Genomic DNA, 25,775 nt, shown 5'->3' on the forward strand with positions numbered 1-25,775 from the left:
GTTATGAATATTCATAGCAGGACATACCATCTATCACAGATATAAACATTATGAATATTCATAACAGGACATACCGTGTATCACTGATGTAAACATTATGAATATTCATAGCAGGACATACCGTCTATCATAGATATAAAAGTTATGAATATTCATAGCAGGACATACTGTCTATCCCAGATATAAACGTTATAAATATTCATAGCAGGACATACTTTCCCAGATATAAACGTTATAAATATTCATAGCAGGACATACTTTCTATCACAGATATAAACGTTATAAGTATTCATAGCATGACATACCGTCTATCACAGATATAAACGTTATGAATATTCATAGCAGAACATACCTTCTATCACAGATATAAATGTTATGAGTATTCATAACAGGACATTCCTTCTATCACAGATATAAGCATTATGAATATTCATAGCAGGACATACCGTCTATCACAGATATAAATGTTATGAATATTCATAGCAGGACATACCGTCTATCACAGATATAACCATTATGAATATTCATAGCAGGACATACCTTCTATCACAGATATAAATGTTATGAATATTCATAGCAGGACATAGCGTCTATCACAGATATAAATGATATGAATATTCATAGCAGGACATACCTTCTATCACAGATATAATTGTTATGAATATTCATAGCAGGGCATATCGCCTATCACAGATATAAACGTTATGAATATTCAGAGCAGGACATACCTTCTATCACAGATATAAACGTTAGGAATATTAAGAGCAGGACATATCTTCTATCACAGATATAAACATTAGGAATATTAAGAGCAGGACATACCTTCTATCATAGATATAAATGTTAGGAATATTCAGAGCAGGACATACCTTCTATCACAGATATAAACGTTAGGAATATTCATAGCAGGACATACCGTCTATCACAGATATAAACATTATGAATATTCATAGCAGGACATACCAGCTATCACAGATATAAACATTATGAATATTCATAGCAGGACATACCGTCTATAACAGATATAAACATGAATATTCATAGCAGGACATACCGGCTATCACAGATATAAACATTATGAATATTCATAGCAGGGCATACCTTCTATCACAGATATAAACATTATGAATATTCATAGCAGGACATACCTTCTATCACAGATATAAACATTAGGAATATTCAGAGCAGAACATACCTTCTTTCACAGATATAAACGTTAGGAATATTCAGAGCAGGACATACCTTCTATCACAGATATAAATGTTAGGAATATTCAGAGCAGGATATACCTTCTATCACAGATATAAACATTAGGAATATTCATAGCAGGACATACCGTCTATCACAGATATAAACTTTCTGAATATTCATAGCAGGACATACCGTCTATCACAGATATAAACGTTATGAATATTCATAGCAGGACATACCATCTATTACAGATATAAACGTTTTGAATATTCATAGCAGGACATAAAGTCTATCACAGATATAAATGTTATGAATATTCATAGCAGGACATACTGGGCTGGATTCACAATGGCTTGCACGGAGTCTATGAGTAGAATAAGACTCCATTCATCCATCATGTCCAACGAGCGATCCAGGAACAGCCTGTAGGGGTGTGTAAGAGAGCTCCTAAAATGTCTCCTACACGGACAGGGCTTGGATATGCAAATTACCTCACTTGCAGCCGAAAGGCATGCAAATGAGGTAAATTTGTGATCCAGGAAGCACAGACCTGTCCGAGTAGGAGACGTGTTAGCTGCAGAAATGTACTCAGTTGACAACTGAGTACCGTTCTGCAAATAGCACAATGGAGCCTTGTCAGCTCCAAATAAAGGTTGCATATGGTTGAGGAAGCATGCCAATGGCCAAATATACGGCCATTGGAAAGTTTCCGCGATGCAAAATTAAAATAAAAAGATTTGTTTTTTCGGCGATTTCCGATGTTTAGGCGTAGCGCAGCCCCGTGCAAATGGGGTGCGCTATAAAAATCATAAAATAAGAGAATAAAAGCCACAAACATGGAATTTATGAAAATTGTTAAATGACAATGTAAGGGAATAGCAGGCTGAAGACAACATGGCCACCGAGTAGGGGTTGCTAAGGGGAGAAGCCCAGTCTAAGACATGTAACCAAGCATTAGTAGGCAATCCTATGTAAATGAGTGTTAGGATAGTGAATCACACTTTTACATAGCAAATGAGCACAGTCAGTGGAGTGTAGCAATAGGATATGGGGAGGAACAGAGTAGGAGATAGGTGACATCACAAGGGGGGTATGTATGAAAGTAGTGAAGCTCATTGGAGCACAGTGGCATGTGTTAGCTGTCAGTTAGACATCATGGAAAGAGGTGTGTCAACAGGTAGGCCAGGGAAAGCCAAGAAATGGAAGGTGTATACTGTGGATAACACCAAAGTTTCTTGCTGAGCGGGTATGCACGTGTGTGCACACCTGTGAACTCGAGTAAGACAGAGTGCATGCGTGGAAGCGTGAGTGCGCGTTTAAGCTGGAGTAAGCATGTATAAGGCTGATGGAAGACCTGTAAGCGTGTTTGCAATGGTGTGCATGCGTTATAACCCGAATAAGCAAGTTTTAGTCCATCAAAGCATGTGTGCGCGCGTGTGAGCTGCTATGAGTGTGTTTCCGCTTCTATGCGCGTCGCTCCCCCGAGGAAACAGAAAGGAAAAAGGAAGCACAATAAATAGTAGGAAGCTACCAGGGAATACTAGTAGAGCTAGCAGGTGCAAACAATCAGAATCATGCAATTACACAAGCAGAACACTAGCCCAGCCCAGCACTTAAAACTCTGCAAACAACAATGCAGTTTGTTTCTCTCAAGATATACTGCAACACTGGAGTAAGCTACTAGAAGTGAAAACTGAAAAAGCTACACTCAGACAAAAAATGCTAGGGGCTGCCATTGCTGTATAAGGTGACATATGCAACATGCTGAGGGTGGTGATAATGCAAATGCTGCCGGACAACCCACAGTGAGGAGACGGAGAAGAGTGTACAGGCCCAGGGTCACCTACCAGGGGTTACATGAGCTGGAGATAGTGGAGCGCTATAGAGTGGACAGAGACCTCCTGCAGCAAATTGTTGAGCTCTGCAGGCCACGCCTCACACACAGAACCAACAGAGAGGAACCCATCCCAGTAGAAACCAAGGTATGTGTTGGCCTAAGAATACTAGCAACAGGTACCTTTCAGAGACCAACTGGTGATATGATGGGGATATCACAGGCATCAGCATCCAGGGTACTGCACCAGTTCCTGGATGCTATGTCAGCACATGTCGGTGATCATGTATATTTCCCCAATTCCTGTGAGGTATTGGCCAGCAATATGTGTCTCTTCCAGCAAATAGCAGAATACCCTGAGGTAGTGGGTGCAATAGACTGCACACATATACACATCAAAGCACCAGCTGGTGAGTGGGGTAGGGCCTACATTAACTGCAAGGGCTTCCCCTCCATCAACTGCCAGGTCATGTGTGATGCCCAGGGCATAATAATGAATGTGTGTGCTGGCTGCCCTGGAAGCTACCATGATTCCCATATCTGGCATCTGATGCAGCTGTACCAGACATCTGCCAATGGGGATATCCCACATGGTCACTTAGTGGGGGATGCTGGCTATGCACTGGAGCCATGGCTGATGACACCCATCAGAAACGCACACACACCTGAACAGGAACACCATAATGAGGCACACGCACAAACACGAAATGTAATAGAGCTCGTGTTTGGGTTGCTCAAGTCATGGTTCTGGTGTCTGGACACATCTGGTGGAGCCTTGCAATAATCACCAACTACATGTACCCAAATTGTCATGGTAGGTGCTATGCTACATAATATGATTCTGCGAAAACAGCTGCAGCAGGACCAGCATAGGCCTGGGTCAAACAGCCCCCCACCAGTGCCAAGGCCATCACAGGCAGAGCGTGACTCAGAGGAGGAACAACCTGAGCCTGCCCCAGTAGGCAGAAGGAGGTGTGCCCAGTATGCCTTGGCCTTGACAAAGAGGCAATGCATAGCACATACACTGGCTCAGTAGGAACCCTGGAAATGATACCTCTCTTTGACTCACACATATAGTAAAAGGGATGCCTAACTTGACACTACCTGTTTCCAAACATGTATAGGGAGTGCATTTCTTGCATCTGACATAGGCAGCCTTGTAGCATCACCTGAGGCATGATTGCCATGTGTTAAGCAATGTAAGGTAGTGCTAAACAGCATTTACCACCATGTAGTATATGCAGACTTGATGACCTTAAGTATCATCCTACCCTCACCAAACATGAGGCCACAATATGAAGACAAGATGATCAATTACAACAATTGGCTTAAGTATTGGTGTCAGTGAAAGGGGATACAATGCCTGTCAACCTGGGATGACATGCTCGACAAGACATGATGCTTCGCTGGAGATGGATTTCACCTATCACCTGTGGCCTTTTGGATATTGCCAAAGGCTCTTGTCACCCCCATAGTGCCTTTGTTAGGTAAGGCTCAAAACACAAACCCACCTCCATAGGTATCACAAGGGATAAGAAACTATAAGTAATGCTACTCAATGCCAGAAGTCTAAACTGCAAGATGCATGCACTCCAAACTCTCCTCAGCATGGAGAATGTTGATATCTGTGCAGTAACAGAAACCTGATTCAAAGCTCCCAAGAGCACCCTAGCATTAACAGGTTGCACCTCATACCATGCTTTACAGCTGCAAAACATGGAACAAACTACAAAAGGAGGGTGAGTATCAATATTTGTCAAAGATACCCACACCGCCAGGCTGGTGGTACAGCATGAAGCATCAGAGACTATCCATGTGCAACTAACAGTGGCTAAAACTGCCTTCCAGTTCATAGCCTGCTACAGACCACCCTCCTAAACCCAGGAACCACACTTGGCCGACTGGAGAACACATGAAAATATGAAGGTCTCCCCAAACACCATTATATTGGGCGACTTCAACTACCCAAACATAGACTGGGAGTATTACCCTAGCCCCAACACCCTAGCCCAAAGGTTCCCAGAATTTATAAACCAAAATGCTATGGAACAACTTGCTACCACTCCCACAACAGGGGAAAACATACTGGACCTGATCATCACCAACATGGGGACTCTATGCCCAAGACCAGAAGTGTATCCTTCACTGGTAAGATCAGACCAGAGAGTAATCTCACTGGATATTCACATCCCGATCCAAGCCCATGGCCAGAAAAACACAGTGAAAATTATTCACTAAAGCAAATGTCACACTCCTCAAAACTGAGGTGGAATCCTTCACAGCCCCTGTGCCTGTGAAAAATATGGCCCAGACCTCATAACCCTTTATAAACGCATTCTATGAACACCTTCAGGAATGCATGGATCATGCAATCCCAAATAAAACCAAGACCCAATCCTCCAAAGCCAGGCATCCTGTCCGGTGGACTCCAGCCATAAACAAACCATACAATACAAGGAGGAAGCTGCTATATGATAGATCAAAATCCCAAAAAGGGAAGGCATCTCTGATCAGTATTATTGAAAAACTACGGCTACACATAAGATCGTCTAAGGCCATCTTTGAGATAAAAATTGTACAGGACACCAAGGATAATCACAAGGCATTCTTTACTTATGGTAGGACCTGTGTGGGAATCCCCAGACATGCTCAGAAGTAGTCCAAAATGACAAACAATACACCAGCCCACAGACATTGCCAACATCTGAGCTGACAGGTTCAGTGCAAACTGCCCCACCCCACCAAAAGGGCAAATATCTATCCCAGCAGAGTGCTGGCCCCCTGACATCGCAGATGCTCAGGTAACAGCCAGCATCTCCAAAGCAAAACACACAGCATCAATGGGACCAGACGGTGTCCTGGGCTGTGTCCAACATGAACCCCAAGAAGAATTGAAAACAAACATAAAACCACTGTTCAATCTCAGCCTTACCACAGGATATGTACCCAAAGAGCAGTGTACAGCAACAGTGGTCCCTCTCCACAAAGGTGGTGCCTCAATGGATACTGCAAACTATCGCCCCAGAAGCCTGACTAGCTTGGTCTGCAAAGCTATGGAAAGATCATCATGGACCTCAGAAATAAACATATTGGGGACCTACAGACACTGGATCCTACCCAGTTTGGCTTTATTAAGGGTAGATCCTGCCTCTTAAACCTGGTTGAGTCATTTGAAACAGTCACCAAGGCTATTGACGAGGGGAAGGTGGTCCACACAGCCTACCTGGACCTCGCAAAAGCCTTCCATACAGTACCCCACTTGGTCATCATAGATAAGATCACCAGCTTCAATATAAACCCCTATGTCACTAGATGGGTTGCAAACTGGCTCAAGGACAGAACCCACATGGTCAGAAATGCTGGAGCCATGTCAGACCCCAAACCAGCTACAAGTGGCATCCCACAAGGCTCAGTCCTGGGACCTCCCTTGTTTGGTATATCTTTCTCAGAGGTACAGGCCAACACAGAAGGACTGTTGGTGAACAAGTTTGCAGATGACTGCAAACTGGCGCCATAATCGACCCTCCAGCTGACACAAGCATCCTACAAAAGGGTCTCATAGAAACAGACAACTGGTGCCAGAGCCATGTCCTCAAGCTAAACACAAAACAGTGTATAGTCCTCCCCTTTGTCAAAAACTAAGTGCCCACAAATTACCACATAGGTCGTAACCCATTAAGTATGGAAGAAATGATAAGGGATCTGGGGACCCAAGCTGATAGCAATCTCTCATTCGATAACCACGTGGCCAAAGTGTTTAGAAAAACATTTCATATAGCCCACCTAATCATGAAGGTATTCACATCTACATCAAGGGAGGTCATCGTGCCTCTTAACTCATCCCTCATCAGGCCCATGATTGAGTACAATGCCCCTTGTGGGATGTACCTTATCAGACACCTACAGCAGCTGGAAAGACCACAAAAGTACCTCACCAGGAGGATCAAAGGGCTCAAACACATGCCATTCGCTGCCCGGTTAAAGAAACTGCAGCTCTACTCAGTGGCATACCGCCTGCCCAGAGACAATCTGTGTCTGATATATAAAGCCATGTCCAACCTGGAATCAATGGACATGCTGCACCTCAGAAACTCAGAATCCCATCAAGCTACTCGCTCAAGAGATCTGAACCTCAGGACTGAAATAAATAGGACATGCTGGAGTGACAGATTCATAACTCAGAGGCTCCCCCCACTCTTGAGTAAACCCCCACTCCAGGTTAGCCAGAGTCCCTCATTGACTCTCTTCAAGAGGAATCTTGATGAGTGGATGGGAGATTGTAGGTTTACCCTGGGTATCACTTCTATGTCACTGTTAGACAGAGGCACAGTATACTAACCTTGAAAAATGTCATGGCAAACTCCACTTAAAATGTGTGTTGAAAGCCAAACACACTCTGGCTAGGATTATAAATGCCCTAGGGCAGATAGCCTAGTATGAACCTATGAACAGAATCACACACACCAACTAGTGCAACTGTGGTCAATGTGGAGTAATGTTTGGCAATGTCCACCCAAGTTGGTGAATACACAGCAATGTCGGACAAGCCTTGTTTAAGTAGGCCATAGCTGAACAAAACACAACATGCTCATAGTTGCCCAACTGGCCCTTAACCAGTCTGGTCTGCTCAGTATGAACATTTAAGGCAGTGATGGGACTCAAACTTATGATACTGTGCACCCTAGTGAAAGTACTGAACCACTACGCCATAACAGTATTGCAGTGCTCAGCCAGTAAGAGAGAATATTGCCAAGTCTTTGCAAACTATCACATGGAAACCCTGCAGGCACAGCATAATCTCTGTTGAGTTATGACACAAAGGAGTCTGGCAGTAAGAACACAACATGACTTCCAACACACACAGTATAAATGTCAATATTGGTCATGTTCACACACAACCAGAAATGTAGTGGACTCCAGATCACAACATATGGAAAGGTCACACTGGGTATGCTCACACACTTGGATAAATGAGACATATGTCAGGCAACAAAACATGGAAAGCCTGAACGGGGCATGCTCACACACTTATAGGTTCATAGGTTCATAGGTTGGTACTAGGCTATCAGCCCTAGGGCCTATACAAGCCTATCCATAACAATTCCCTGGCTATTTCTTCCCACATTATTTACTTTCCTGGACCCCTGTCTAGCAGGGCGACTGACGTGATCCCTGGGGTGAATTTCCTTTCTCCCATCCAATCGTCAAGGTTCCTCTTGAAGAGGTCCAAAGAGGCACTCTGCTTGACATGTATGGGCAATCTATGCCAGAGTCTGGGGAGTCTCTGGGTCAGGAACCTATCCCTCCAACATGTTTTGTTTATTGTGATGACAAGGTTTAGATCCCTGGAGCATGTAGCTCTGAGGGATTGGGATTTCTTTAAGTGTAGCATGTCCAACAGCTCTGGGTTTGACATGGCCTTGTATGTTAAGCAGAGATTGCCTCTGAGTAGACGATATGCGACAGAGTATAGCTGGAGTTTTTAAGGTCAGCGTAGGGCATCTGCTTTAGGCCTGTGATTCTTTTAGTGAGGTATTTCTGAGGCCTTTCCAGTTGTTGCAGATGTCTTGAGAGGTACATACCAAATGGGGCATTGTATTCTATAATGGGTGTAATGAGGGATGAGTACAGTGGGACAATGACCTCCTTTTTACTGGATAGAAAGCACATCGTGATGAGGTGTGCCACATAGAAGGATTTCCTGACTGTTGTGGGGATGTGGTTATCGAAGGTGAGACCACTGTCCACCTGTGTCCCTAAGTCTCTTATCACACTTTCTGTGTTTAGTGTACTGCCACCTATATGGTAATTCATGGATACATGTTTTTCCCAAAGGGGATAACAATACATTTCTTGGCATTGAGCTTGAGCCCATGGCTCTGGCACCAAGCATCTGTTTCTGTAAGGCCCTTTTGTAGAGTATCCACATCATTTGGGGATTCAATAATGGCTCCCAGTTTGCAGTCATCTGCAAACTTTGTTAGCCAGAGTCCCTTAGTGTTGACCTGTACTTCAGAGAAGTAGATGCCAAACAAGAGCGGCCCCAGGACTGAACCCTGAGGTACTCCACTTGTCACTTGTCTGGAGATGGATTTGAAGTCGGCTACTTTTACAGTGTGGGTTCTATCAGTAAGCCATTTAGCAACCCATTGGGTGACATAGGGATTAATGCCCAACTTAGTAAGTTTATCTATGATTCCAGAGTGGGGGATGGTATCAAAGGCCTTGGCAAGGTCTAGATAGGCTGTGTGGACCACCTTACCCTTGTCCATGGCTCTGGAGACTGATTCAAAGAAGTCAATCAGGTTCAGGAGACAAGATCAGCCCTTCACAAACCCAAACTTGGTGGGGTCCAGTGTTTGAAGGTTGCCAATGTCTTTGTTTATAAGTTCCATGATAATACGCTCCATGGCCTTGCAGATAAGGCTGGTCAGACTGATGGGACGGTAGTTTCCGGGATCCAAGGTGGATCGCCTCTTGTGGATTGGGATAACTGTAGCTCTGCGCCACTCAGTGGGCACAAAACCTGAGGTGAGGCTATGATTAAACATGACACTTAGATGAGGTGCCAGTTCATATTGTAGTTCATGTAGTACACAGCCCGGGATGTCATCTGGTCCCATGGATGCTGTATTCTTGGCTTTAGAGAGTGCATTTTGTACCTGTGTGGCCGTTATTACTGGAATTTGGCAATCTTCCGGTATTGAGATGGGCCATTTAGGGGGTGAGAGTGGGGTGAAGTTGGCACTGAATCGATCTGCCAGGATATTGGCAATATCCTTCGGATCAGTATATTTAATGCCATTCTGTTTTAGCTCAGAGCAGATCTGAGCATTGCCATTTAGATTCTTGACATAATTATAGAATGCTTTGTGGTTGTCTTTGGAATCTTTGGCAATTTTATTTTTGTAACTAGCTTTGGAGGATTTTATGAGGCATCTCAGTTTCTTATTGAGGCTAGTAAGGGAGTTTTTTGCATCCTGGGATTTTCCTCTTTCTGCAAAAGTCTGTTCCTTCTGTTGTAAAGTTTCTTTCTGGCACGGGACCCCCAGATTGGCTTCCTTTTTGGATGAGAGCATTTTGGTTCTATTTGGGATGGCAATTCATGCATGAGTGGATGTGCTCACAGTGCCATAGTGTAGGATTCAGCAGTTGAACTTTCAGTTCCCTGCATGGGTGTCATGAAGTTTGTCACTTCTGACTTGAGTAGCATGAAGTTGGCTTTGGAGAAGTTTTTTATGGTGGTTTCTTTACTGGAGGGTGGGATGTGGATGTTAAGGGTGATTAGCTTATGGTCAGACCTGACTAACGAGGGGGTGACCATAGGTATGGAGCATTGATTTCCCATGTTGGTAATGACCAGGTCTAGGATATTGGAGCCCCTGGTGGGACTATGGATTAGTTGATCCAGGGCGTTGGAATTTATGAATTCCAAGAACCGCTTAAGAAAGATGTTGGGCCATGAGTAGTTTTCCCAGTTAATGGCAGGGTAGTTAAAATCACCCAGTATTAGGGTGTTTGGTTCTATCTTAATATTTTCCAGTATGTTTAGAAAGGCGTAGTGAGAATCTTGGGGTATGGTGGGGGATCTGTAGCAAGCTATAATTTGGATTGCAGTCTTACCTAGTGTTAGTTGCACTTGGAGAATTTCAGACACATTGTGTTGGCCAACTAGCCTGGTGGTGTGAATATCCTTGGTGAATATTGACACTCCTCCACCTTTAGTGTTTCGTCCTGGTTTGGTGGCCGAAAAGTGTGGTAAGAGTTGTAGCCTGGTATTGCAGGGGTGCTCTCTGGAGCCTTGAACCAGGTCTCAGTTACTGCACAAATATCGATGTTCTCCATTTTTAGGAGTGCCTCGAGGGAGTGCATTTTGAGGTTTAGACTTCTAGCATTGAGTAGCATTACCTTCAGATTTTGCATGCTTGTACCTGTTATGGTGGTGGTTTTGTCCTTTGAAGTTTGCCTAAAAAAGGCACTATAGGGGTGGCAAGAGCCTTAGCTAGTAACCTGAATCCCAGGGGCGACAGGTGCAGACCATCTCTGGCAAAGCATCGTGGTCTGTCAATCATGTCATCCCAGGCAGACAGATACTGGATCCCCTTTGAATGACACCATAAGCTTAGCCAATTGTTGAAGTCAATCATTTTATCCTTATATTGTGGTATCATTCTGGGCGAAGGCAGGATGCTACTCAGGGCTAGGGTCATACCTGCCTGGGCCACATGATCCGAGAGCTCTTCCATGTCTCTTTTCATGTAGTCCATGGAGGTACGTCTCAAGTCATTCACTCCAACATGGACAATGACAGAGTCATATTTGTACTTGTTGTGGAGTGACTTGAGTGCATACGTTATGTGGCGGATCCTGGCACCCGACAGGCAGCTGACTGTAATTTTCTCCTTATTCAACCTGGTGAGAGGGACATCAGTGTGCCAGACTATAGAGTCACCTATGACTAAAGTGTTAGGTACATTGTCTTGCCTTAGGGGCTGTTGCTGGGTGGCACACTGGTGTTGTGAAGTATGTGACACATTGGTTGTGATTGGTGTTTGTTTGTGTTTCAGCATCAGAGGTCTTTGTTGCTTGGGCAGGTTACAGTTAAGGGCCTCTGCATATGTGGATTTAGTGTTGCTATATGTGGGTGTTGGTGGTGCGGGTTTAGAAGGGCTATGTGTTGCTTGAGGTGTAGTGTGGGTGTTAACCTTCTCCTCTTGACTGTTTAGCACAATCTTGGGTGGAGAGAGCTTTGCTTCCATTTTGGCTATGTAAGTGCATCTCTCACAGGTTGTAGTGTTGGGTGGTAGGAGGAGAGGGTTGTCTGTGTACATGAGGCAATTGCTGCATTGCCCCAGTATGCCCAGATTCACCAGGTGGACAGGAGAAATCACCGGAAGCTGACCCTTGGACATGCCTGGTTTGGGGCTTTTTTTTTTCTTTGTAAAGTATAGGAGCTGTTTCCTTAGCAAGGTACTTTGCAGTTATAGGTTGTTTAGTGCCTACTATTAATTTCTCCTTGTTAACAAGGAGAGTTCAGTGTTTGTATGAGTTTAAGGCTTCCTAGTGCTTTCCAGCAGGTATTAGAGAAAGTGCTAGTCACAGGGATGCTTAAAGGTAAGATTGAAAAGAATGCACTCTGCAGTGTGCACTAGAGAAGTTAGATATGAAAGTAGGTAACTTGAGTTTTACCTGTTTAAAAAGTTAAGGTTTAGTGGAGAGTTACTATTTTTAAAACAGCAAGATGGACTGAAAGGGGTGGTCACTTTTGTATTTTGGTACTATGAAATACAGTAGGATGGCCAATAAATTGAAATAATTGAAGGGGTGGGATTTCAAAAGTTATGATTTTGTGATTGCTCACATAAGCCAGTGAAAGTAGAGAGAAATGAGATATATGGTCAGATTAACATAAGAGGCGGGCAACTAGAAAGACAGTGGTATTTAACAACACAACTTAAATGGGTGGGAGGGCGAGAAAAAATTCTGAATTCTGCCTGACTCAGAACAGAGAGAGCTGTGGTCTCTATTGAAGTTTTAATATGCTGTTAAAACAGAATGCAAGCAAAACACAAGGTAAAGAAAACAAACTACAGTATTCAAAATACAGAAAGGCAATATAGTAATACAAAAAATAACAGCAAACTAACCTTTCCTTCACAGCAAAGTGTAGCAGAGTCTGGATGAGCCTTTCTGGTAAAGCTCTGAAATGTTTTAGTTTACTCCTTAAATAGAAATTTTAGTTCCTAGCTCCACCCCCTCTGTTAACAAGTGATTAACCTTAAGTGACCTCTTCTGTCTTATGAATGAGTCCTTAATTAATCAGTTCTTATTTCTGCCTGACTCAGAACAGAGAGAGCTGTGGTCTCTTTTGAAGTTTTAATATGCTGTTAAAACAGAATGCAAACAAAACACAAGGTAAAGAAAACAAACTACAGTATTCAAAATATAGAAAGGCAATACAGTAATACAAAAGGCCATGTCTGAGTATAGCAGTCAGTCACACATATCTGACAGTTGTATGTGTTAAGCCAGGAACCTCCCATGATCCAGCAATCTGCCCTGTGCACACAGTTAAATGACAACAGACACATATACTAATATACTGGAACCCTGTCATGACCAAACATGTTACGCAGATACACAAGTTGTTCATAGAAACTGGGAAAGCTACGGCAATAAAGACCTGCAAACAGTAGCAGCAACACATATTGTGCATCCTGAATATAAACATAGGTGCAGAGGTCGATACTAGGCTGTCTGCCCTAGGGAATTCATAAGCCTAGGCAGAGTGTATTTGGCGTCCACCTCCCCAGTAGAGTAGCCTACTATGCCTCTGTAAAGTAGGTCACAGAAGGCACCCTTTAAGGCTAGTTTGCTGTGTCTCTGTCAAGCAGGGACACAGTGGAGATCCCAGGGGTGAAATTGCAATTTCCCATCCATGCGGCTGTATTTCGCTGGAAGAGGGTTGGCGAGGGGCTATGTCTAACTTTAATTGTGGGAGGGGAGCCTCTGGGTAATGAATCTGTCCCTGCAGCATGTCCTATTTATTTTTGTGCTGAGGTTTAAGTCCCTGGAGTGTGTAGCTCTAAGGGTCTTGGATGCTATGAGGTGGAGCATGTCCATTACTTCTGGGTTTGAAATGGCTGCGTACGTCAGGCATAGATCACCTCTGAGTAGACGTTAAGCAACTGAGTAGAGATGGAGATCCTTTAGTTGAGCTGCATAGGACATCTGTGTGTAGCCCATGATCCTCTTGGGGAGGTACTGTTGTGTTCACTGTAGTTGCAGCAGGTGTTGGGTAAGGTACACCCCAAAAGGGGCATTGTAATCAAACATGGGCCTGATGAGTGATTAGTAGAGGGCCACAATGACCTCCCATGATCTACATGCAAACACCCATGTGATAAGGAGGGCTATATAAAGGTCTTTGCAATGACTCTGTCAATGTGATTAGCAAAGGAGAGGTTATGATCTATGTGGGTCTGTGGGATATTGCTCTGTTATGTAGTAGCTTCCTCCTTCTGTTGTACAGCTTATATATGGCTGGGGTCAACCAGACAGGTCTCCTGTTTTGGAGGAGTCATGGTTTTATTTGGGATAGCATGATCATTGCATACCTGCAGGTGCTCATACAATGCGTTTGTAAAGGATTCTGCAGAGTGGGCTGTATTATCCTCCAGCACGGGGCTTTTGAAGTATTCCACCCCAGTCTTCACAAGTGCAAAGTCTGCTTTTGAGAAATTCTTTACAGTGATTTATTTGTCTGGGGTGGGGACGGGATATGGATGTCCAGGGAAAGTTGTTTATGGTCTGATCTTAACAATGACGGTTCTACCTCTGGTGTGGAACACAGAGTCCCCATGTTGGTGATGATCAGGTCTAATATGGATTCTCCCTTGTGGGTGTGGTGACTGGTTGTGCCATAGCACATGGATTCACAAATTGTAGTGGCTGTAGGGTGATGTTGTTGAGGGCCTGAGTAGTATCCCCAGTCAATATTTGTGTACCTGAAGTCAACCACTATAATGGTTTGTGTGAAGACCTGCATATCTTACACTGTTCCCAGGAAAGCCAAGTGTGGTTACTGGGTATGGGGGGAGGGGGTGGTCTGAACTACACACCAAACCAAAAGGCAGTTTTGCACAATGGTAGTTGTATATGTATGGCCTGTCATGCTTAGTGCAGTGGTACCAACCCAGAGGTGTGTGTATCTGTGATGTATATGGATACACCACCTACTTGTGTTGTGTGTTACAAGTCCTGTGGTCACAATGCATGCTATAGAACATAACCTGGCAGTGCCAGTGTGCATATGTGACCCTGAACTAGGCGTCTGTTAATGTACAGATATTGTTAACCCCCATACTGAGGGATAGTTAAAGATGTACATTCTTCTTTGGAAAGACTGATGATGTCAGCACCCTATAAATACAGCAGGAGATGAGAAATCATCCAGTGATGCGAATAGTGTGCTGCGCTAATGCGTCTCTCTCAAGTGTCATAACGTGGTAAAGTCAAAACAAAAAACAAAACCAATGAACAAGAGAGCGAAGCGAGTCCAAAATAACCTCCGGAAACAAGAAAATAATGTTAACGTATTTTATTAAGAACGTTTTCGCTTCTGTACAACAGAAGCTTCTTCAGACAAAAAAAGAAGCGCCAAAACCACTGTTTAAATTCTAAAATTTAGCTGACATGATGTCATTTCCTTAACAACCAAGATGGTAACTAAAAACACCATTTAACAAGAAAATGTGTATGCATTACCATCAACATAAATAACCCATATAGAAACATATTGAAAGTGTTAAAAATGTTATATTAACCACTTCAGTAACCAAAAATGTATTGTAAATTTAATAAAACAATCTAGTAAAAACTGGCTAACAGTAAAACGCCTTTTTAAAGGCTGAAAATTTATAAAAACATGTTAGAAAAGGCATACCATAAAAAAGTCCTGACTAAACAAGAAGGAAAAGGTATAATCCCATGTAAAGACCAACTTTTAACAAATAGAATGCACATCTAAGATCTAAGGTAACTTTTGTATTTTAAAATGACAGAAATATTGCAGGCTTCGTTTAACCCAGGAGGAGAGAAAGCATTTAATAACAATTGCCATTCCAACTCTTTTATTTCAAGCAAAAGGGATTGGGGACCCCCTCTAATCCCAACTTTAACAAGGTCAATACCCATAAAACAAAAACTGTGCCCAACATGGTCTATAATATGCTTCGAAAGAGCATTGTCAGCTTTTTTGTTCTTTATAGCATAGTTATGTTGGTAAACATGGTCCCGTAACCTACGGTCCGTCTTACCAACATAAAATGCAGGGCAACAGCTACAAAATAGTGTGCTGCGCTAATGCGTCTCTCTCAAGTGTCATAACGTAGTTAAGTAGGGGTTTGAATCCTGCAAATGCTGTGTGTGTGGGGGGGGGGTGCGTGTATGTATGCAATTCTCTGTGAAAAGAGTGGCCTTTTTGAAAACTGGGATAACACACTAAAAGATGTACATTCCTCTTTGGAAAGACTGATGATGTCAGCACCCTATAAATACAGTAGGAGAAGGGAAATTATCCAGTAATGCGAATAGCGTGCTGTGCTAATGCGTCTCGGGGCAGGGGGGTATGTATGCAATTCTCCGTGAAAGGGATGGCCTTTGTGAAGACTGGGATAACACACTAAAAGATGTACATTCCTCTTTGGAAAGACTGATGATGTCAGCACCCTATAAATACAGCAGGAGAAGGAAAATTATCCAGTAATGCGAATAGTGCGCTGTGCTAATGCGTCTCGGGGCAGGGGGTATGTATGCAATTCTCTGTGAAAGGAATGGCCTTTTTGAAGACTGGGATAACACACTAAAAGATGTACATTCCTCTTTGGAAAGACTGATGATGTCAGCACCCTATAAATACAGCAGGAAAAGAGAAACTATCCAGTAATGCGAATAGCACGCTGCGCTGATGCATCTCTCTCAAGTATCATAACATAGTTTGGTAGGGGTTTGTATCCTGCAAACGCTGTGTGTGTAGGCAATTCTCTGTAAAATGAATGGCCTTTTTGAAGACTGGGATAACACACTAAAAGATGTACATTCCTCTTTGGAAAGGCTGATGATGTCAGCACCCTATAAATACAGCAGGAGATGGGAAATGCTCTAGTAATGCGAATAGCACGCTGTGCTAATGCGTTTCTCTAAAGTATCATAACATAGTTAGGTAGGGGTTTGAATCCTGCAAATGCCATGTGTGCATTTGTCAATGTGTTGTGTGTTTTGCTTTTATTATTGTATGACATATTATTATAACAGTAATTTCAATGCACACATAAGGTATGTGTCGGCCACATACAGATATGTACCTGTGACCTTTAATAGTTCCTATGTGTGAAGCCTGCCCCATATGAATACAGTTGTTACCTTTGCCAGCATGTGCCGCAGCTTACTAGACCTTAGGCCATACATGTATGTTGGTGACAATGCAGGCTACTGCAGTGATCTGTGTCTTAGGCCAACTATGTGATACACACCCATGAAAGCTTTGATAGATTAATGTGGGTGAGGGTTCATGTCTGGAGTATATGTCAGACATGTTAAAATACAGCAAAGTCTGTGAGTGATGGGCACCCAGTGTAGGTGTATGGCAACTGTTGCCGATATGCATACAGACACCTTCTTGCTTAGGTGTTTCACCGAGGGACTGCAGAATACCTTTGGAAATGTGAATATCACAGGAAAGATGAGATAACACTTGTCCACATGTACACACCATTACCCGTTCTACATGATGGGTGCTACCACCTACATGGTACTGTTGGACTACTATGTTAACTACATGCCAATGCCAATGCCACAGTTGTGTTACAGCAATACAGCATGGCTTGGAAAGCAGGTATCTGTCCGTATGATACCCTTGTGGTGGTTAGGTGTGTCATGTGTAGAATGCATTGTAGGCCACTGTATGTATTTGCAGTCATGGATGGACATATCCGTAGTGTGTTGGCATGTACGTGAGACTGCTATATGCCAAAGAGTATTGTTCCCAGGGATGTGTGTGGCTCAGTAAGAATATAGTGTAGTACTGCAGGGATATCACTGACACCAGGTTCCTACATCTGTGTATCAGTTGAGGAGACACCATGTCATGACCACTGAATGTCAGGCTATGTAAGCTGTGTATACTACCAGAATGCAGACCATTGATATTTGGAAACCGTATCACCCACAGCATACTGTCAAACCATGTCATGTTCCATGCTAACCATGTTCACAAATGTACACCTGCAACTCAGTGCTGCAAACATCACACATGTACTGTCCACACCCCAATACATGCAGGTACAGGTACACATAACAGCCATGTGGCACATGTGCAGACAGTACACTTTGGGAATTAACACTGGTGTATACAAAACTGCAATGACAAACATAGGTAATGCATCATGCATGCTCGAATATACCCACAACAATATCATTACACTGTACTGTTAACAACATGATAATATTACTACAGTGCTATGTAGTCACCCTGTGCATCAGCACCATGCTACCCTGTTCCTGCATCAATGTTACAGATGGCAGGAGGTGGCACAGCTTCATCATATGCACAGGGTGTGTACTTGGTTTGCCAGAGTCTGCCATTGACACATCCAATTGACATGTATGTGTGTGTGTGGGTTAGTGAGGGACAACAGTACAACATGGGGCAATGTTGCTGCAATGTGTGTGTGTATGTGTTAGCCCTAGGTGTTAGCATTATGTGTGTGTGTATGCATGCACACAGTTCCACCACGTGACTGCCATATACGGGTGTTTGTGGACAGCCAAAGACTGTACCTGCCAGGCCATACAGATCACTGTCTCTGGCCATGGACACGGTACCTGTGCCTGGCAGGGGTGCTACGGACAGGATCAGGTACTAAGCCAGACTGGGTACTGTCATCAGAAGCAGTGGGTTGTTGACTGGACACATGTCCCTGCTGGGACTGTCCAGAGCCACGTGCACATGGTCTTCTTGGATGGTCTAATGACAGCACAGACCCAGCATTGCTGGGGCTGGTAATGGCACTATGAGAGCGGCTGTGGGTTTGTTGTCGTCCGCGACGACTGCCAGTTGATAATGTTGCTGGCATACGTCCACGTGGATGCCTCAACCATCCTGCACTGTCCTGGCTCCTGGACATGTAGTTGTGGAAGAGATCTAATGTGTCCCCCCAACGTCTATCAATGACCTCGCTGATGTTACGGATGGCAGACGCAACGTCATGCATAGTGTCATTCATAGCAGTGCAATGTGCTCTAAGCTCCCTCAGACCCTGTCTGGTGTACCGTTCCATACGTGCCTGTGCCTGTATTACAGCCTGGAACATAGCTGAGGTTGAAAGACCTCTGTGGGCACGTCTGACAGGGGCAGTACGACCACGGATGCTGCCACGAGAACCCCTGGACATCTGCCTGTGTGGTACCATGTCAGGAATCTGGCCATGGCTGCTGTGAGGGGATACATGTGCCAATGATACCACACTACCCTGGTCAATGCCCACTGTATGCTGTCCCTCAGCTAAGGACATTGGTGACAATGGATGTATAGGCAGGATGACTGTGCACATTGATGGGGTTGACTGCTGTGTAGTGTCAATTGGCTGACCAATGACAGACCCTGTCACACCTCCCTGTGCCATTACACATGTATCATCATAATCACTATCCCCAGCAGTGGCTTCAGGTTCCCTGCTGCACTCCACCAGAGCAACATCAGAACCTGTGAGAGGAAGACAGGAAACACAGTTTACAAATGCATACATGATATTACCACACAGGTGCACAGGCACACATGCACACATGCACACATGCACACATGCGCACATGCGCACATGCACACAGGCGCACATGCACACATGCACACAGGTGCAAAAGCACACAGGTGCACAAGCACACAGGCACACAAGCACACAGGCACACAGTCACACAAGCACACAGGCACACTCCTCAGTACAGCAGATACAAACACAGACACACCTGCAATCCAACACATACACAATACTATTTTAGGGTGGGTGACAGTATCACAAGGAAAAACATCACTGCACATGTGTCAGCATGCAGATTACGTGTTGCACAGGAACATGCAGTGCAAGTGTAGACAGCCCTTGTTAATAACAGTATACGTGTACTTGATGCTTGTGTGTAGTTGTTCAGTGATTGTCTCCACCCTGGGACACAATGTGTACAAGGACATAACAATGTTGTGCAAGTGTTACAAGCTGTGGGTGCATATATTTGCACACACACACACACACACACACACACACACACACACACACACACACACACACACACACACACACACACACAACACATGACAGTGCTACGCAATGACTGCTATGTGTACTTTTGTGGTCGGCGGAACTGGATGTGGTGTAGTAACATGAGCCATGATCAACATGCTTCTTGTGGTCAGTCAACAATAATAATGTGTGCCAGACAGGCAGCTAGCATGCTGTACCTGATGTGCAGTAACATGACTACATCCACAATTACACAGCCACTTGTTACATGGGTTTGTAAGGTAACCAATAGTGAGTATTGCCTAACATGAATGTATTATTTGTTCAAGACTGTTGCACAAAGACATGATAGGCCTCTACCCCTCAGGTATATTATGTGTGCTGCGTAGATGATAGGTGGGATACTGAAGGGTGGCCATATAGCAGGTGTCATAATTGGACATGTGTAGCAGGCTAAGGTGTAGTGTGTATGTCAAACATGTGTGTGTTGTGTACATGTGTATCAGGTATGCCTATACAATGTCCAGTACTGTGTTGCCACACATGTGTGTCATGCTCTGTGTATTGCATGTGAGTGAGGCAGCTATTGAGAATAATGGGATATGCATAGTCTCACAGCAAACATGCACAGCATGCATTATGTGTAGGTGTGTTACATGTGCACAGACTACACCTCCATATGACATGCACATGTCATTAGCAATAGTATTGTTATTACACACTCACCAGCATGGATTGGCTGCCTTGCTGTCACTCCAGAGGGACCTGCAAAAATATGATAGTGATTGCCAGTGGCCACAACTGTGCCATTGATACTGTGAGTATGATAAAGTACAGTAGTACAACAGGTGGCGTTCACAGGTGTACAGATTATGCTCAGAATATCAATCTTGCAGAAGAATAGGCAGGTTAACAAGCTACACAAACAGTACACATCTCACACACACATAAACTACCAGCACAGAGAACAGTCAACTACAGATATGGCATGTTACCTGCACGCTCCATTTCAACATGCTAGGTGACTCCAGCCTCCATGATGACACATGTTTGTGGATGTTGCTGTTGTTGGCCTGGAGCCACAACACTTAGGAGGTGCTCCTCCACACTAGTGAGGGGGGGTGGATAGGTACCCCACCACCTGTGGCAAGCTGTTGTCTGTGGATATCAGACGCACGCTGCCGGACATGTCTAATTAAATCACTGCAGTGATGGCGTACCTGCTCATATGTCCAGTTATGCATGCCTATGTCATTTACCCGACGGACAATATCTTGCCACAGTGCAGCCCTCTCATGCTGGTTCTGGCTGTTCCTGGAAAACAGCACACAGTAATTCTGCACCAGGCTCTGGTGGATCTCCTGATCCTCTGCTGCTGTATAAGGTGGGTTTCGCTGATGCACCATCACCCTGGAAGGAAATGAAAAATATGTGAGCAAGTCATGTGGCACACTTAATATTCTAATGTACTGATATCATTTAACTGCCATATATAGCATCTGTCTGTCTATCAGGGGATACACATGTTCGATACCACATATCAGTGCTCAGCCCACAAATGTCTGACAGTGCCTGCCACACTTCATACAACAAACTAGTATACACAAGCACTCGGCATACTGTGAGATACAATGCACAACCTCACACTGGGGGTATGTATCAAGCTAATGGATGAAGAATATTGTCATCCCATGCAATGAATGCAATGCACATTTACAGTTTCAACGGTAATCCACCCTAGTCTTTGATGCCATACTCCTACCTGACATATGTGCACAGTTGTTACTATAGCCAGCATACTGCTGTCACAGAGTATACATGCTGCCAGGTACACACACATACCCTGTAACACACATGTGATTGTTGCCACGGTACAGGCATTATTACACACATATTACACATACATACAACACACAAATGTATGACAACACAGATGAGCATTAACTGTGTACCTTATAGTACTGTGTGCCCCTACTTACAGATACCTATGCATGAGGTATGTAATCTGTGCAGACTACAGGAAACACGCCAGACAGTGTTACCATGGAATGTGAACATACACCATACTGTAGTGTTTAGGCCTACAACATCAGGTAATACATCAGTTCATATGTGAGCTGGATTCAACAGCAGTACCACTTAATGAGCATACATGTATTGCTTCTGCTTATGATGGGACACCACAGTCATACACAGGGAAGTATGGCACAACATATGCCAATCTACTATGTTTGCATCCCGATAACTGACACATCTTTCTCTGGCCTCACACCAAGGACACCAACTACCATGACAGACACAAACTCGCATTAAGCTATCACACCTTTACAGACCTTGCACACAATCAGTGTCACACTCATTCAGCATTATATAGCTGGTATTGCACTGAGTACATGTGTGTGTGCATTGTGTCATAGGTAGGTACTATGCTATTGGCCCTGGGCCTAGGGCAGCCTAGCCATATGCTACCCTGCCCTTTTGGACACATGTAATGTGATTTTACTTGCTCCTGTTAAACGGTTACACAAAGGTGACTCACAGGGCATATTACCTATCTCCATAACATTCATCAGGGTTATGTATGACATCTACTAATAAGGAGCCTTGTTTGTTAATGCTGGGTGGTTTACTCCAGGGTATGGCATATTTGTGTATAGAAACCTGTACCTCCAGCATGTGCTGTTTAGTGCGGTGACAAGGATTAGGGCCCTAGGTCATGTAGGCTGGATGGATTGTGAGGTGTTGCCATGGTGGTTGGCCAACTGGTATGGGTGTGACATAACTGTGTATGTCCAGCAGTGGTAACCTCTGTGTAGGAAGTATGCAAGGCACTCTAGCTGTGGTTTTGAGAGTCAGTCTGCATAGGGAATGTGTTTGAGGGCATTATCAGTCTTTGTTAGGTATGTCTGTGGCCTTTCCACTTGCTGTAGTTCTCATGGGAGGTACATACTGCATAGGACATTGTGAGGTGTAGAATGGTACACTGACTTACATTTCCCTAGCTGACACACCTTTTGTGATGACACATACCACGTACAGGGATTACAAGACTAGTGTGCCACTGTAGATATCAAAGAGGAGGCTATTGTACACCAGTGTCCCATGTTCCCTTCTGACACCTTCAGTGGTAGGTGGGCAACCACCTATGTGGTAGTTAGTGGGTAACATGTTTTGGAATGGAGTATAGTACTGCAGTATAAACACTGGTATTCTGCCTCCATGCCCCCCTCTCTCACTCTCTCTCTCTCTCTCTATATATATATATATATATATATATATATATATATATATATATATATATATATATATATCAATATATACATGTCCATATATATATATATATATATATATATATATATATATATATATATATATATATGTAAATATATATACATATCTACATATATATATATATATATATATATATATATACACACCACTATATATAACCATATATATATATATATATATATATATATATATATATATATATATATATATACATATCTATAGACATTCATATCTATCTGTATATATGTATGTATCTACATATATATCTATATATGTATGTATCTATTATATCTATATGTATATACATATTCTATCTATCTATCTATATATCTCTATCTATCTGTACATACCTCTCTATCTATGAATATATATATATATATATATATATATATATATATATATATATATATATACATACATATACACACACTTCTAAACATCCATTGCTGTACATATACATGCACATGTAGGCACATAGACTGCCCACCTTTCATGGTGGGAATATCACTTCTGAAACAGTTGTGAGACATACCATTCTGTAATGATATTGCACAGTGTTGTGCAGAATGCATAATGCTGTCCTCAGGCTGTATAGCTGTAGCAGGCCTCACTGGCTCAGTCCCACAGAAGTTCACCACCACATGACATATACCTGCACTGCATGCTGTTTTCAATGCCACACACTACAACCTACATTGATATGTGCACATAGCGACCTTCAACTACATATGTATGCCCAGCCTTCACTAACAGTATGTCCCTTGCCCTATGCACATCTGCATATACATATAGATACAGACTGCTAACACATATGGAGGGATACAGACTGCTAACACATATGGAGGGTTCACAGTATGTAGATTATTAGATTATGTAGTTTACATTACCTTTGTCTCTGACAGCTTTTTTCTGCTGGCTTGCTTGCTTTTTATTTGATCTCTCTCTCTCTCTCTCTCTCTCTCCTCTGTCTTTCTCTCTCTCTCCTCTCTCTCTCCCCCCCCTCCAGTTGCTGTGGATTGGCAGTACAGGCATTGGTGGCCAGCATTTAGTAATTACATGCAGCCTGCTGTGTGGTAATTGCAGTTCTCACTGTGATTTCAGGACACTGCTATAAAATGATAGGTTAGGTAGGCGTAGGCCTTTCAGTTTTGCATAGTGGGGACCATGCTGGTTTGCTGTGGACACTGTTGTGTGAGTCAGAAGGTTGGTATATCTCTCATATCTAATGCTGTGTTGCAGCCACTGAAATGCATGTTGTACTGAAACCTGACTGTTGCTTCTTCCAGTTCACTCTTCTCAGTGTGTATGTTAGCTCACACCTGCTTACATGGGAGTATGCACTTACCTGTGGGATTTGAGGATTAACTGGCATACAACAGTAGTTCTTGCAATGTGTTGCTATGTCTTTTGTATTTTTCCTTTACATTCACTCTTTGAATGCCTGGTATTTGTCTTTACTGGAATGTCTTGCTATGGCTTTCCTATTTTCCATTTACATTCACTCCTTGTAATGCATGATATATTTCTTTCAGCAGTAAGTTCTTATATATTTGCTGTGGCTTGGTGGCACTTCATGCAGTCTGGTGAGCCCAAGGTCTGGGGTTTGACACTGGCAGGGGTATTTTATTTTGCTGCTGAGCAGTACTAGGGCCTTGTCATACAGAGTGAATAAGGCATTTTTAAATAGTTGTAAGCAGGAAGCAGGAAGTCAGTGGGGACACCAGCTAGGGGTGTGCAGGCTGGGTGTAGGGAAGGTCCATAGCTGCACATTTCTTTAACTGCAATAGCTGTACATATGTTTGACATTTGCTGTGACATTTGAAACCTTCCACCCCTGAGAGAGGGGTGAGGACAACTAAGTATATTGTACTAACAATTATGAATATCAGGCACATGCAGTGCTTGTGAACTGCTATACTGTCATTAGTATGTTAGATGGCTACATCCTTTGATATTTCTGTGTTGTACTCCTACATAAGGGCATGCTTGTGGAAGTAATTCTACAGCTATTCGCAGATTATGTAACAGCAGACAGGCTGATATGCCTGTGTGTTTCTGACACTTGCAGGCCTCAGATACTCTCAGGTATATATTTGACCAGCCTCAGGGAAAGGTACATATCAGTGGGATACACCCGTGATATATTTCAGATATTCTGCAGTCGTGACTGTGGGGTATTTTGAGCATATGTATTACTACACCATTTCTGACATGCAAGTAGTATCTACTTTAACCTATTGACAGTTACCATTACGTGGGATTCCCCACCTTTCTGCCTACTGTTAGTACATTTTACAGGGAGTCAGTGGGGCACAGGTAACATTTGTCTGAAAATCAGGGACATCCCTGTAAATCAGTCACAGTTGGGAGGTCTGGCCTCTTACCTATTCAAATATGGCAGTGTTTATCCTGCTCTGATACTGTGTGGGGTTTGTAAGGTGCTAATGTAACATTATTACCTACTAGCATGGCTGTTTCTCTTCTCACACTAATGTAATGCAATTCCACAAGAATTGCCAGTAAAGATACACAGAACAAGCTTTGTGTAATGGCCTTCCTATTTTCCCTTTACATTCACTCCTTGTATTTCATGATATATTTCTTTCAGCACCAAGTTCTTGTATATCTTTTGTGGCTCCGTGGTAATTCATGCAGATTAGTGTTTCCAA

The sequence above is a fragment of the Protopterus annectens genome, chromosome 10.part0 (assembly GCF_019279795.1).
Source record: "Protopterus annectens isolate FY-2018-M chromosome 10.part0, PAN1.0, whole genome shotgun sequence".
Lineage (NCBI taxonomy): Eukaryota > Metazoa > Chordata > Ceratodontiformes > Protopteridae > Protopterus > Protopterus annectens.